The sequence below is a fragment of the Neomonachus schauinslandi genome, chromosome 7 (assembly GCF_002201575.2).
Source record: "Neomonachus schauinslandi chromosome 7, ASM220157v2, whole genome shotgun sequence".
Lineage (NCBI taxonomy): Eukaryota > Metazoa > Chordata > Mammalia > Carnivora > Phocidae > Neomonachus > Neomonachus schauinslandi.
Window position 1 is genome coordinate 114,416,202 of NC_058409.1, and position 10,604 is coordinate 114,426,805.

General features: G+C 37.6%; 1 non-coding gene across 1 annotated transcript; it reads left to right on the forward strand.

Annotated features, from left to right (window-relative positions):
- The first annotated feature begins 6,284 nt into the window (after positions 1-6,284).
- On the forward strand, positions 6,285-6,388 carry LOC123325376. The gene has a single exon (XR_006540391.1). It is a non-coding gene; the product is annotated as a U6 spliceosomal RNA (small nuclear RNA).
- Positions 6,389-10,604: the final 4,216 nt, after the last annotated feature.

Sequence of the window (10,604 nt, forward strand, 5' to 3'; positions counted from 1 at the left end):
TTCCAGTCATAAGGGAGTAACAGGATTTTGACTTAACCTCCTGCCATAAACAACTAGAAAACTAGGCAAAATGTAGGGAACAACTGTTTTCATACTTTGAACAATAGCACAGCACTGTGACCCATGAGAGAAAGGAGACAAAGAAATGAGACTTACAGTTTCTTGGTCTCTCTGCCTAGAGATTTCTAGGCCATAGCACTGTAAAGGAAAACCTGAATATTGGAGCCTGGAGGCCTCCCTGAGTGAAGAGGCAGCTAGAATTTGCAGGGCATTTGTAGGGGGAAGTTCTGCAGCAAAAGGGCTCCAAAATGGGCCCCTGGGTGGCTCAGTTGGTTAGGCGACTGCCTTCGGCTCAGGTCATGATCCTGGAGTCCCGGGATCGAGTCCCGCATCGGGCTCCCTGCTCGGCGGGGAGTCTGCTTCTCCCTCTGACCCTCCTCCCTCTCATGCTCTCTGTCTCTCATTCTCTCTCTCTCAAATAAATAAATAAAATCTAAAAAAAAAAAAGGGGGCTCCAAAATTATGCAGAGGAGTCTTTCCGAATCTTTAGCTTGATACCAACCTTTGGATGCATACAGTGAAACTCCAAGAGACAAGGCGAGAACAACTTCTGAAGAAAGAACAATTTCTGGGCAGCTCGGTAATGAATAATTTCCAGAGTTTACGCTAGTCCAAAACTGTTGAAATTCCCACTAGACAGAGTAGAGAGTCTCCGTGGATACTCAGAGCATTCACGAGAGACCACCTCAGGGTCATACCATAGAGGTGAGGCTAAATTAGCCCTAGGAAAAAAAGCTATCCTGAAAGAAATTGAGAACAAGTCTCAAAGGGATAATTTTTTTTTCCACAAGTAATCTTATTGCCTGTAAGAATAAAGTCCAGTGCTCTTGATTGGAATACAACAAAATCCAGCACCCAACATCAAAGCCACCACCATCCATTAGATGTAGTTCAACTGTGAAATCATTTCAGGAGGTAAAAATGGAGTCATTAGTTCTTTTACCAATACCTGTACTCTTCCCAAGTACATGTGACATATATGCTTCCAACTACACCTTAAAATGAGGTCACACTGGGCTCTCTTTCCTCATGCCACAGCAACTGGTGATGCTCTAGACTGTGACTGTTTTGCCCATTGTGGACTGTGGTAAGAACATGGAAAAGAGGCTGAAGCCAGTCCCCAGTGAACATGGCACATGAGTAAGAAGTAACTTTTTTGTCTTAAACCCTTGGGATTTTCCATGGTTGTTAAGCTCAGTATAACTTAGCCCATCCTTATTGATAGAGTGGAGTGACCATAGTAGAAAAGAACAATCCCTATTTCCAAACTATAGGAAACATGAGCATTTATGATTTATTTTAGCTTTTCCTAGATCTGTTGCAGTTGTTCAGGAGATTTTGAGTTAAATGAAGTTTACAGTTCAATGGGTTCTTTTTATTCAATACCTCCTCAGATCCTTTAACCTGCATTGGACTCTCCAATTAGAGTCTATGTGATAAATGTTGTTTTCATACTTAGTTGACCCTTAGTTGTCTTTTTTTTTCCAAAAGCATCTCGAGAACTAGTGCTCTGAGGAACACCTTTTTGGAAATGTTGAAGTAGTCCAATGCCCCATCTTCCAAATGAGGTTAATAGGTAATGTATGAACCACACAACTAGAACCCAAGTCTCTTCATTCTCAGTTTTATGCTTTCTGATATACACCACAGTGCATTATAATAAAGGATGAAGCTTATATTTTTCCTCATGGGGTAACTGTGTTCATAGAGAAATGACAACGGTAAAATTTTTGAAAAGCTAAATATCACAAGATCTTAGATTTGTGGTCTTTCTTAGGTAAAATGTTGGACAGTGGGGAATGATTATATTTCACAATATGTACTTCATGAGAGTGAATCTACATTGAAAGAGGTAAAGAATCAACCTAAATGAAATTCATGTAGGTTGCATTGACATTTGAGCTCATATTAGATCGCTAAAAAGCTGAAGGCTTCTTTTGAATGCCATACATAAATCTGTCCTGAGCTGCTTCATGTGTGGCATAAAAGCCACCTTTTCAACAAGGCCTTCCTTGAACTTTCTAGAGAAAATTTCACCACTCCACTCCATCTGCCATGTTAGGAACTCTATCTTTTCTCCCTATTTCATTTTCCTCTAAAAACTTATGATGTTTTGACACACTGTCTATTTTCTACATGTGTTTGCTTAGTATCTATCTCCTTTCTCAGTAGAATATAAACTCTGTGAGGTCAGGAATATTTGTAAGTGTTCTCGAAGGTATTCCCAGCGCCTACAAGTGTGGGTGGCATAGTGTAATCACTCAGCAAGTATTTCTTGAAATTATGCATAATTTTTTTTACTTATCTCATATAGCTCAGATGAATTTGGAAATGATCTTTGACTTTCAAAGGGCACAGCTTTATGATGTTGTCTGTGAAGCATTGCATAAGGTGGTAAGTAATTTCAGTTTACCAAATCTAACCAAACACCAGGTCTTCATAGGATATGAAATAAAAATAAGAATGACTAGTAAATAAAGTTTTCTAGAGCATGATCTTGGAAGAGATTTGAAATAGGTAAAATTAATCTCTAAGCTCTCTTTTAAGCAAAGTATTCCCAGTACTCTCCCCTCCTCCTGGTTGCCTAAATCCCCTTACTCCTGAAAACCACTCCATCTACCATCTTTGGAAATACTCCATTTTCTAGCACATTACAATACTCTAACCTGCTCTACAGTCTAACTGGTTCTGGTTCTGGCCCTTTTTATTACTCTTTTCTCATAAATAGATGAGAAAGTCTCATCACCCTGATCCCATAGTCTGTGCAGGTGTGTTGGGTATCATGACCTTACTCTTCCTTAGCAAACAAGTGAGCATGGAGTGACATCATTATCCTTACAACTACTTCAGTGCGGAAGAACATCTATCAAAGAAAGACTTTTCTTAAACTCTGCTCAATTCAATATTTAGGAAAGGTTGGAATCAGGAAGGTGACTTCACTAGAAGATTGGGGAAAGCACCCCTATCTACGATTATCTTTTATCCCTAAATCTAGTTTCTAATCAAATCGAAATTCGATTATTCAAAAGCAGCTGGATAGGAAGAGGTCCCTATTTTAAGTCAATTCAGAAAGTCATTCTGTTTATCCTCCCTGGTTCTTATACATGTTCTGTAAACATTTATCTGTGTCCAGGGAAGAGTACATATACTAAATATAAACCTTGGAAACTCTGAGAGTGAAGGAAAGACCTAGACAAGGTGTAGACTCCTCAGAATGTGTAGTTCTCCAGTGCATTCCATTACTATGTGAGTTCACTGTTGAATTATGTGGCTGCACCGATATGTCAAAAAGTCATGATTTCCTTTCTTTGTCTTTTTAAGACTTTCTCTTCTCTAGAGAACCTCTTTTCTTGAATTAGAGATTTTCTTTATTTGATGTAAATTTGTTTCCACTATCAAAGCTGATGAGTTTTAATTAATTCATTTTGCTGACTACACTCTTTAGAGGATCACTTCCTTTTTGAATGCAAGCAGCAACCGAAAAGATGACACATTTTGTCTTCTTTCCACGCCCAAATGTAAATAATTATGATAACCTCTTGCTATGTGGGAGGTGGCTGTCTAGTGTGATCATTAAATTACAGCTCCTGTATTGTGTTCTCTTTGGTTAATGTTCATCCTAATTCGATAGACTAAATTGTATGTGATGCAGAAAATTCCTATCTGTACTTACAAAATACAGTTTAGCAAATTGCTCTGTGACACCATTTTATTTCATGAACATTCATTGTAGAAAATGAATACAGTTCTTTTTATTAGTTATACTGTGTTCTTCTATAAAAGAGACCAAAACCTTTTATAAATATCAGTCTTACAAAAAAATATACAACTAAGGGAAATAGTGTTATTTTACCCACTTCACTATGAAGAACTTGATAAAGGTTGATATCCTTCTTCAACATTGCACATCATGTTAAGGACAGAATCAAAGACAGAAACTACCTCCTACAATTCCTTAGCTCCCGTTTTATCAGCTGGATCACACTTGGATCCAGCTACGACTCTTCCAAATGGTAGCTTTTTGAGCCAGAGTGGAGAGTTTCTTTTATGTCATTTCACCCCCTTTTACCTCCACGTCCGCTCAGTCCTTGGTTAACACGTGTGTCCCCTCCTCCCACCCCCCCAGAGAACATCACAGTTGTTAGTGTGGTAAACAGTGATATGTACATGCTGACAATGCTGCTGATCCTGGGAACCATGATTCCTATTGTATTGCCACCTTACTGGGTTGTTTTTATAGCTGGTTTTATTATCCCCATCTATTTATTCAGAAGGTGTCATTTTGAAAACATAAACCTAAAAATAAGAAAGCAGTTGAGGAGAAAAATAAAATGTGTGCTTTTTGGGATAAGTTTAACAAACTGTGTATTTCAGAATGTTCCAGAATGTTTCCACTCTCCCAAATTTATTTCCCTGAATGCCCTCCCACCCCCACCCCAAGAAATAAAGATGCTGTAAACAGGAGAAGAGGCCATCAGAGCTAGAAGGAGTCTTAGAATTAACCTGTGAAACATTTTCACTGTACAGATGAGCAAACTGAACTCTAGAGCAGGTGAGAAAGTGACTTGCTCAAATTCATACAGCCAGTATGGTGACTAACATAATGTAATAAAATAAAATTTTTAAAAATTTAAAATAAATCAATAAATAAAAAGGAAAACCAGCCTTGCTCGGCTCCTGCCTCGGGCCAGAGCTACTTTGCACGCTGTGCCTCTCAGAACAGGCGCTCAGTAAGTCCTTAGTGATTGATAGTGAGCCCATCGACTGTTGGCACTGCACTGAGCAGGGTGCCGTGCGGACGGAGAAGAGGAGTTCTGAGGAAGGAAAAGATATTTTTATCTCAAGGGAGGTTTGCTGATCTCATCATTGTTGGGCTTGACTCCTGAAAAGCTGGAAAAATCCAAGGGATCTTGTGAAAAATAGGAGGTATTTGTTCTGTTTTCTTAGCCATGGTTGTAAATATCTCCCAAGACAAGAATCGTGGTTAATAATAATCGATCAATCAGTCTCTCATGAAGTATTTATTAAATATGTAATATGTCTGCAGCACTACACTGCAGAAGAGTGAGGTGTGCCAGGGAAGACAGTGATTAAATGAATATTTTGGTTTTAATATTTCCACCATGTACACAGACTTCTTGTCTGCAAAGTGAGATAATAACCTCATAGTTCTTTGAAAGAATGAAAGATAAAAGTGAGATTATGTAAATTAAGTAATTATTAAACTGTACTTGCTATATCAGTTTTTATTATTTTAAAAAGCTTTTTAAGTTAAAAAGAACTGTATATTTATAAAAGTACAAAATACAAAAGTGTCCAAGGAAAAAGGGATATACATTTGAATGCTATTTTGTGTGCAGTTAAATTGTTCAGGCTCCTTACTTGTGTCTGTGTTACCTTGGAAAACAGGCTGCCCGCGACACTTTCAAGAAAGATCTCACAATATTGTCAACCACTCATTTTTATTTTAGAACTTCAGCTCGAAATTTTCATTCCGTACATACCTTCTCTCCCACGTCCTATGAAACCAACTAAAAATAGATGTCTGCATTTTTTTGCGTTAGTTAAATACGACCCTTTTTTGTTCATTGATCTTGATTCTTTACTCGAAGATGCTTACTTACTCGAAAATTAGTACCACTTCGTTTTTCAGCCAACTGTGCATTTCTACCTAAGTCAGCCAGTTACTCTTTCCCAATCTAATAGCTAGAACATAAGCATCATGAAAACGTTGTGGCATTTTTAATAGAATACAGATTTTTCAATCATTGAATTAAAGATCAGTGACAAAAAACAGGCTCTTTCAGTTTTCTGCTAGAAAACTGTTTCTAAAATTACTTTATATTGAGTTTAAAGTCATTATTTTAAGAGTGAAACTTCTGTCCATTTTAATCAATGTAAGCATTTCAAACTACATGAAAAATCAAATAATTTTCATTTTAATTTTTCAAAAGTGAATGTTTTATTACCTTAGTTTTTAAATTGAATATAAAATCTTTTATATTTTAAAATTTGTCTTCAGACTTTTTTTTCATTCTCCAGTAGTTCTCATTTATGAGATCGTAAGTCGTATATATACATATATATGTATATGTGTATGGTATGTATGTATTCAATATTTTATACTGAATTTAAAATTTTAAAAAGTTAATTTTATATATTACATATGCATATATGTAAGCATAATATACATATGTAACTGCACACAAAGAAAGAGAGAAATGGTGCTCCCTTTGGCAGCACATATACTAAAAGTGGAATGATGCAGACATTAGCATGGTCTCTGCACAAGGATGACAGGCAATCTCGTGAAGTGTTCCATATTTAAAAAAAAGAAAGAAAGAGCGAGAGAAAGAAAGGAAGAAGGAAAAAGAAAAAGGAAGGAAGGAGGAAAGGAAGGAAGGAAGGAGGGAAGGAAGGAAGAGAAAGAGAGAGAAAAAGAAAGAGAAAGAAGAAAGAGAAAAGAAAAGAAAGAAAGAAAAAGAAAGAGAGAGAAAGAAAGAAAGAAAGAAAGAAAGAAAAAGAAAGAAAGAAAGAAAGGGCTCTCACAGGACAGTCTCAAGGCTACAGAAATGGATCGCAGAATACAATACCCCATATTTTCAGTCAGTTTCCAAGCCATAATTGCTATGTTATTTCAAAAATGATTTATTAGAAAGTTATGTATACTATGTACATGATAATTTCACATTTTGTTTGTTCAGTATTTGGGGGTTTTTAAAGGACTTTATTTGCTCATGGCACTTCATTTAATTCAACAGCCCGTATCTGGTCTCTAGTACATAAGGCAATCCCCTAACCTATCTGACTACTCACAAGCACACTGCAATGAAGAAACACAATGTCTGTTTTTATCACCTCTATTTTACATACACAAACACATTCACACATACTTTGGTTAGCTTATTTCTTCCTTACTTTTTGCCACTTTGTCTCTTTAGGTCTACTATAGTTCTGCTTTCTTTAGAGATTTGATCTCTTTGGACCCTCCTCTGATGATTCTGGATCTCACAGCCCCCAGGGCCATGCTCTTTTCTTTCAGAATAGTTCACTGAACTGTAGCTGTGTGGGAATCGATTGGGAGTGCATCTGTAGCTTGGCACTCAGCGGGGAAGTCCTGCCAACCAAGTCATCAATATGTCCTCCCCCACAGCGGGCTCCTCTTATGTCCACTCGAAGGTTCTCTAACAGAAACATCAGTCAGAAGGCGCACTCTGGAGTTGGGACTCTGCCTTCCTGTATTTGGTCCTTTTCCTCTGATGGTACTGGAGCAAGCCCCACAGAAAATAAAGCTGAGATAGAAGCAAGAAGACTAGAAAAGTTAAACCATGCCATCTCATCCCCAGTTGATGTGCCTATAAAAATTTGGAGCAATTACTCTGTTAATGACTTCACTGATGGTAAGCCTCCCAGAAACTCTGGTCAGAGAATCACAATGGCTGGCTGCGTGAGGCTGGGTGGTTTCAACTTTCAGGCGACTCTTTGAACACAGTATTTTTATTTCAGTTTATATCTCCTGAGTTTCAACACGAATAAACTAAGACTCAAAGCAAATCTCGGCACACTGAGAGTTAGTAACAGTTCATGTGAAACCAGAAATCACCCACAATGTGTACAGAAGGTGACCCAGGCTCATGGAGAAACATTCAGACTTCTACAAGCCACTTAATAAAAAAAAAAGAACAGCATATTGAAAAGAGCTGAATATTGAATGGCATTTTTTAAGAAAAAGTGCTAAGTTTTGTCTGGTTTAAGGTTTCCCTACCATGGTTTTGCACAGATGTGACAAGGACTATGGATTTTACTAAGGGAGTATGTTTGCTCTTCACCAGTGTTGGTCACACCCACCTTGGAATCAAACTTAAGGGAAGAAAAACCCATCATGTCAAAAATCTTGGGGAAAAATTCAGTATATACGTTAACAAGAAAAAGGAGTCTAATAGCTTTTGCAGCAAATAAATTCTTTGCTGAAATCATGCACAAAAGTTGAAAAAGACTCAGATAGCCCTGGTTTGTACTTCTTCATGTGAAATGGCAGGAATTACAAACAGAAATTAAGCCCTAAGTGTCCTCACAATTTGAGTCACTACTTATTTGAACTCATAAAGAAATGAGAAGATGGAAGGTAAAATTGTGAGCTTATCACGGGGAATCTACCAATAGCATTATAAAAATTAAATTTGAAGGGGAAAAAAAAGAGAAATTTTTACTCCTTAAATGTGTTTCCCTGGGCTTTGTGTTCTGGTGATTGCTTTATTGACATTGATATTACTGGTTTTCTAAAGTCCATATCTGAAGCCCAGATGTGAAACCCAAGAGCCTTTCAAAGTCAGTGTTTATCCAAGAGCTTTAAAAGAGCAGATTTTATGAATTTGATTTTATTCTAAGTCTGAATATTTTGAGTTCCTCTAGGCCTAGCAGCTAAGAAATAATTAGTTTAATAGATTTCTGCTATGACCAATCAGTCTAGCTATATGCAATAAGGGCCATTATGAAAATAGGAAATGGATATTTATCTCATTTAAAATCTGATTTATTTTTTTTTTTTTTTTTTTCCAGACAGAGAGAGAGCACAGTCTGGGAAGGGGCAGAGGGAGAGGGAAAGAGAATCTCAAGCAGGTTCCATGCTCAGCATGGAGTGCACTCGGGGCTTGATCTCAAGATCTTGAGATCATGACCTGAGCTGAAATCAAGAGTCCGACGCTTAACCAACTGAGCCACTGAGGCACCCCCCAAAATTTGAACTATTTTTATAATACAAATGATTGAACCCAACATAAGTCTTGTCAAAGTTCATTTGTTCTTGAAAGTTGAGCTACATGGTTTGGTTTTAAGGATAGCAGCAAGGCATTAAATAAAGAATATAGGATCACTAAATTAAAAATGATTGCTAATGTTTAAGCATTCTAGAAAGTCGTGACTAAGGGGAGAACGTAAGTATTTTAGTGGCTATTTAGAGTCAATCTTACAAAGCCTTCTAGCAACTGAGAGAATTCTATAAAACTAAACATTTTGTCTTTGGACATAAACACATTTTGAAAATTTTAAGTATCTTATACAGAGGACAAACACACTGATTTGGATTTGTGAGAGGATTATGTTTGCGGGATGACTTAAACAGCACACTGAAGGATGAAGTAATTCATAAGGAAACACTTTAGAATATAAATACTATATCCAGTTTTAAAACATGCATAATGCACTGTACTTGTGAATCCATGATAATCATATTCACTTGCAGCCCTGATTCTTTTTTCACCTTGCATTCTCCTAATCACAGTACCATAGAATGAGAGGAACAGAGCCTAACCCCTTCACATTACAGACGAGAAAATAGAGCTAAAATAAAATTTAAAATACAATAGGGCAATCCAGTGGGAAAATTCTCTAAGCGGTTAAGAATAATATGCTTAACGTGGAGACCTTGATTTCTGTCATTCTCCTTTGTGATCAAAGTAACTCCTCTGTGCTGGAGATAAATCTGAAAGTACACCCTGAAAGTACAAAGACAAGGAAATAAATAAGGAATTGTAAATCGAAAGGTGATGCAAAGAATATGCAAGTTATATTTTTGCTCACGTTACTTCAGATTGCCACAAAACTAAAGAGCAACAGGTTTGGTGTTAGTAACCTGAAATTGCAGCCCCAGTTTGTTCCTGTATTTGTTGATTGACTAACTTGTGCTCTCTTGGTCTCTGTTTCCTTATCTCTAAAATGGCATATTAATACCTTCCCTGCCTGGGTTCCAAGGCCATTGTGAAGAACAAACGAGACAAAGGATTTGAAAGGCTTTGTAAGTTCCAAGGCACGACAAAATGATTGTACTGTTAGTGGTGGGACCACTTATAAGTTCGCATTGCTTTTGGTCAGACTTGTTGCCAAATGACACCAAATTGAATTTCTGGAGGACAGCCAGTTGATAAACATTGAAACTAAGGTATACTTTCAGTAAGTCACACCTGTAGCCATCTTTCACTGTGCAGCTGACAATTGGGCCTTGCTTCATATTACTTGGCAAACCTCACTTCTTCAAAACCCTCTCTGGAGCAGTATAAGGCTGCCGGGGCTTCCACGAATCCTCAGCGTAAATACCAATCTGCTTTGCTTTCGCATTTGTATGTTATTTGTTCATTGCATCTTAGCCTTGCAACCTTGCGCTGCACTGGTCTGCACTTTGCAAACAAAACAACAACATAAAAGAGTAAAAGCGACAAGTTCCCTATCAAAAGAGCTACTGTGGAGTAGCTTGCAAAAAGCAGGTAACCAATGCCTGTCAGAATGACAGGGAAGAAAGGCTAATATAACTGGATTCCTGGCTTACAAAGGAGTTAAAAATGAAACAGCGCCAGCTTAAAATCAATATGAAATTCTATAGGCAGCCTTTACAAAGAAATCAAGGCAAGCATAATATGATCTCGGCGCTCACTCTCGGGAAGAAACGATCACTCCATCGTGCAGTTCTAGCTAAATGCAAAAGCCACGTCCTCCTAAAAGCCCCCCTGAAATGGAATTACTGCAATCAGGCACTGTGGTCAGGAGGGCAT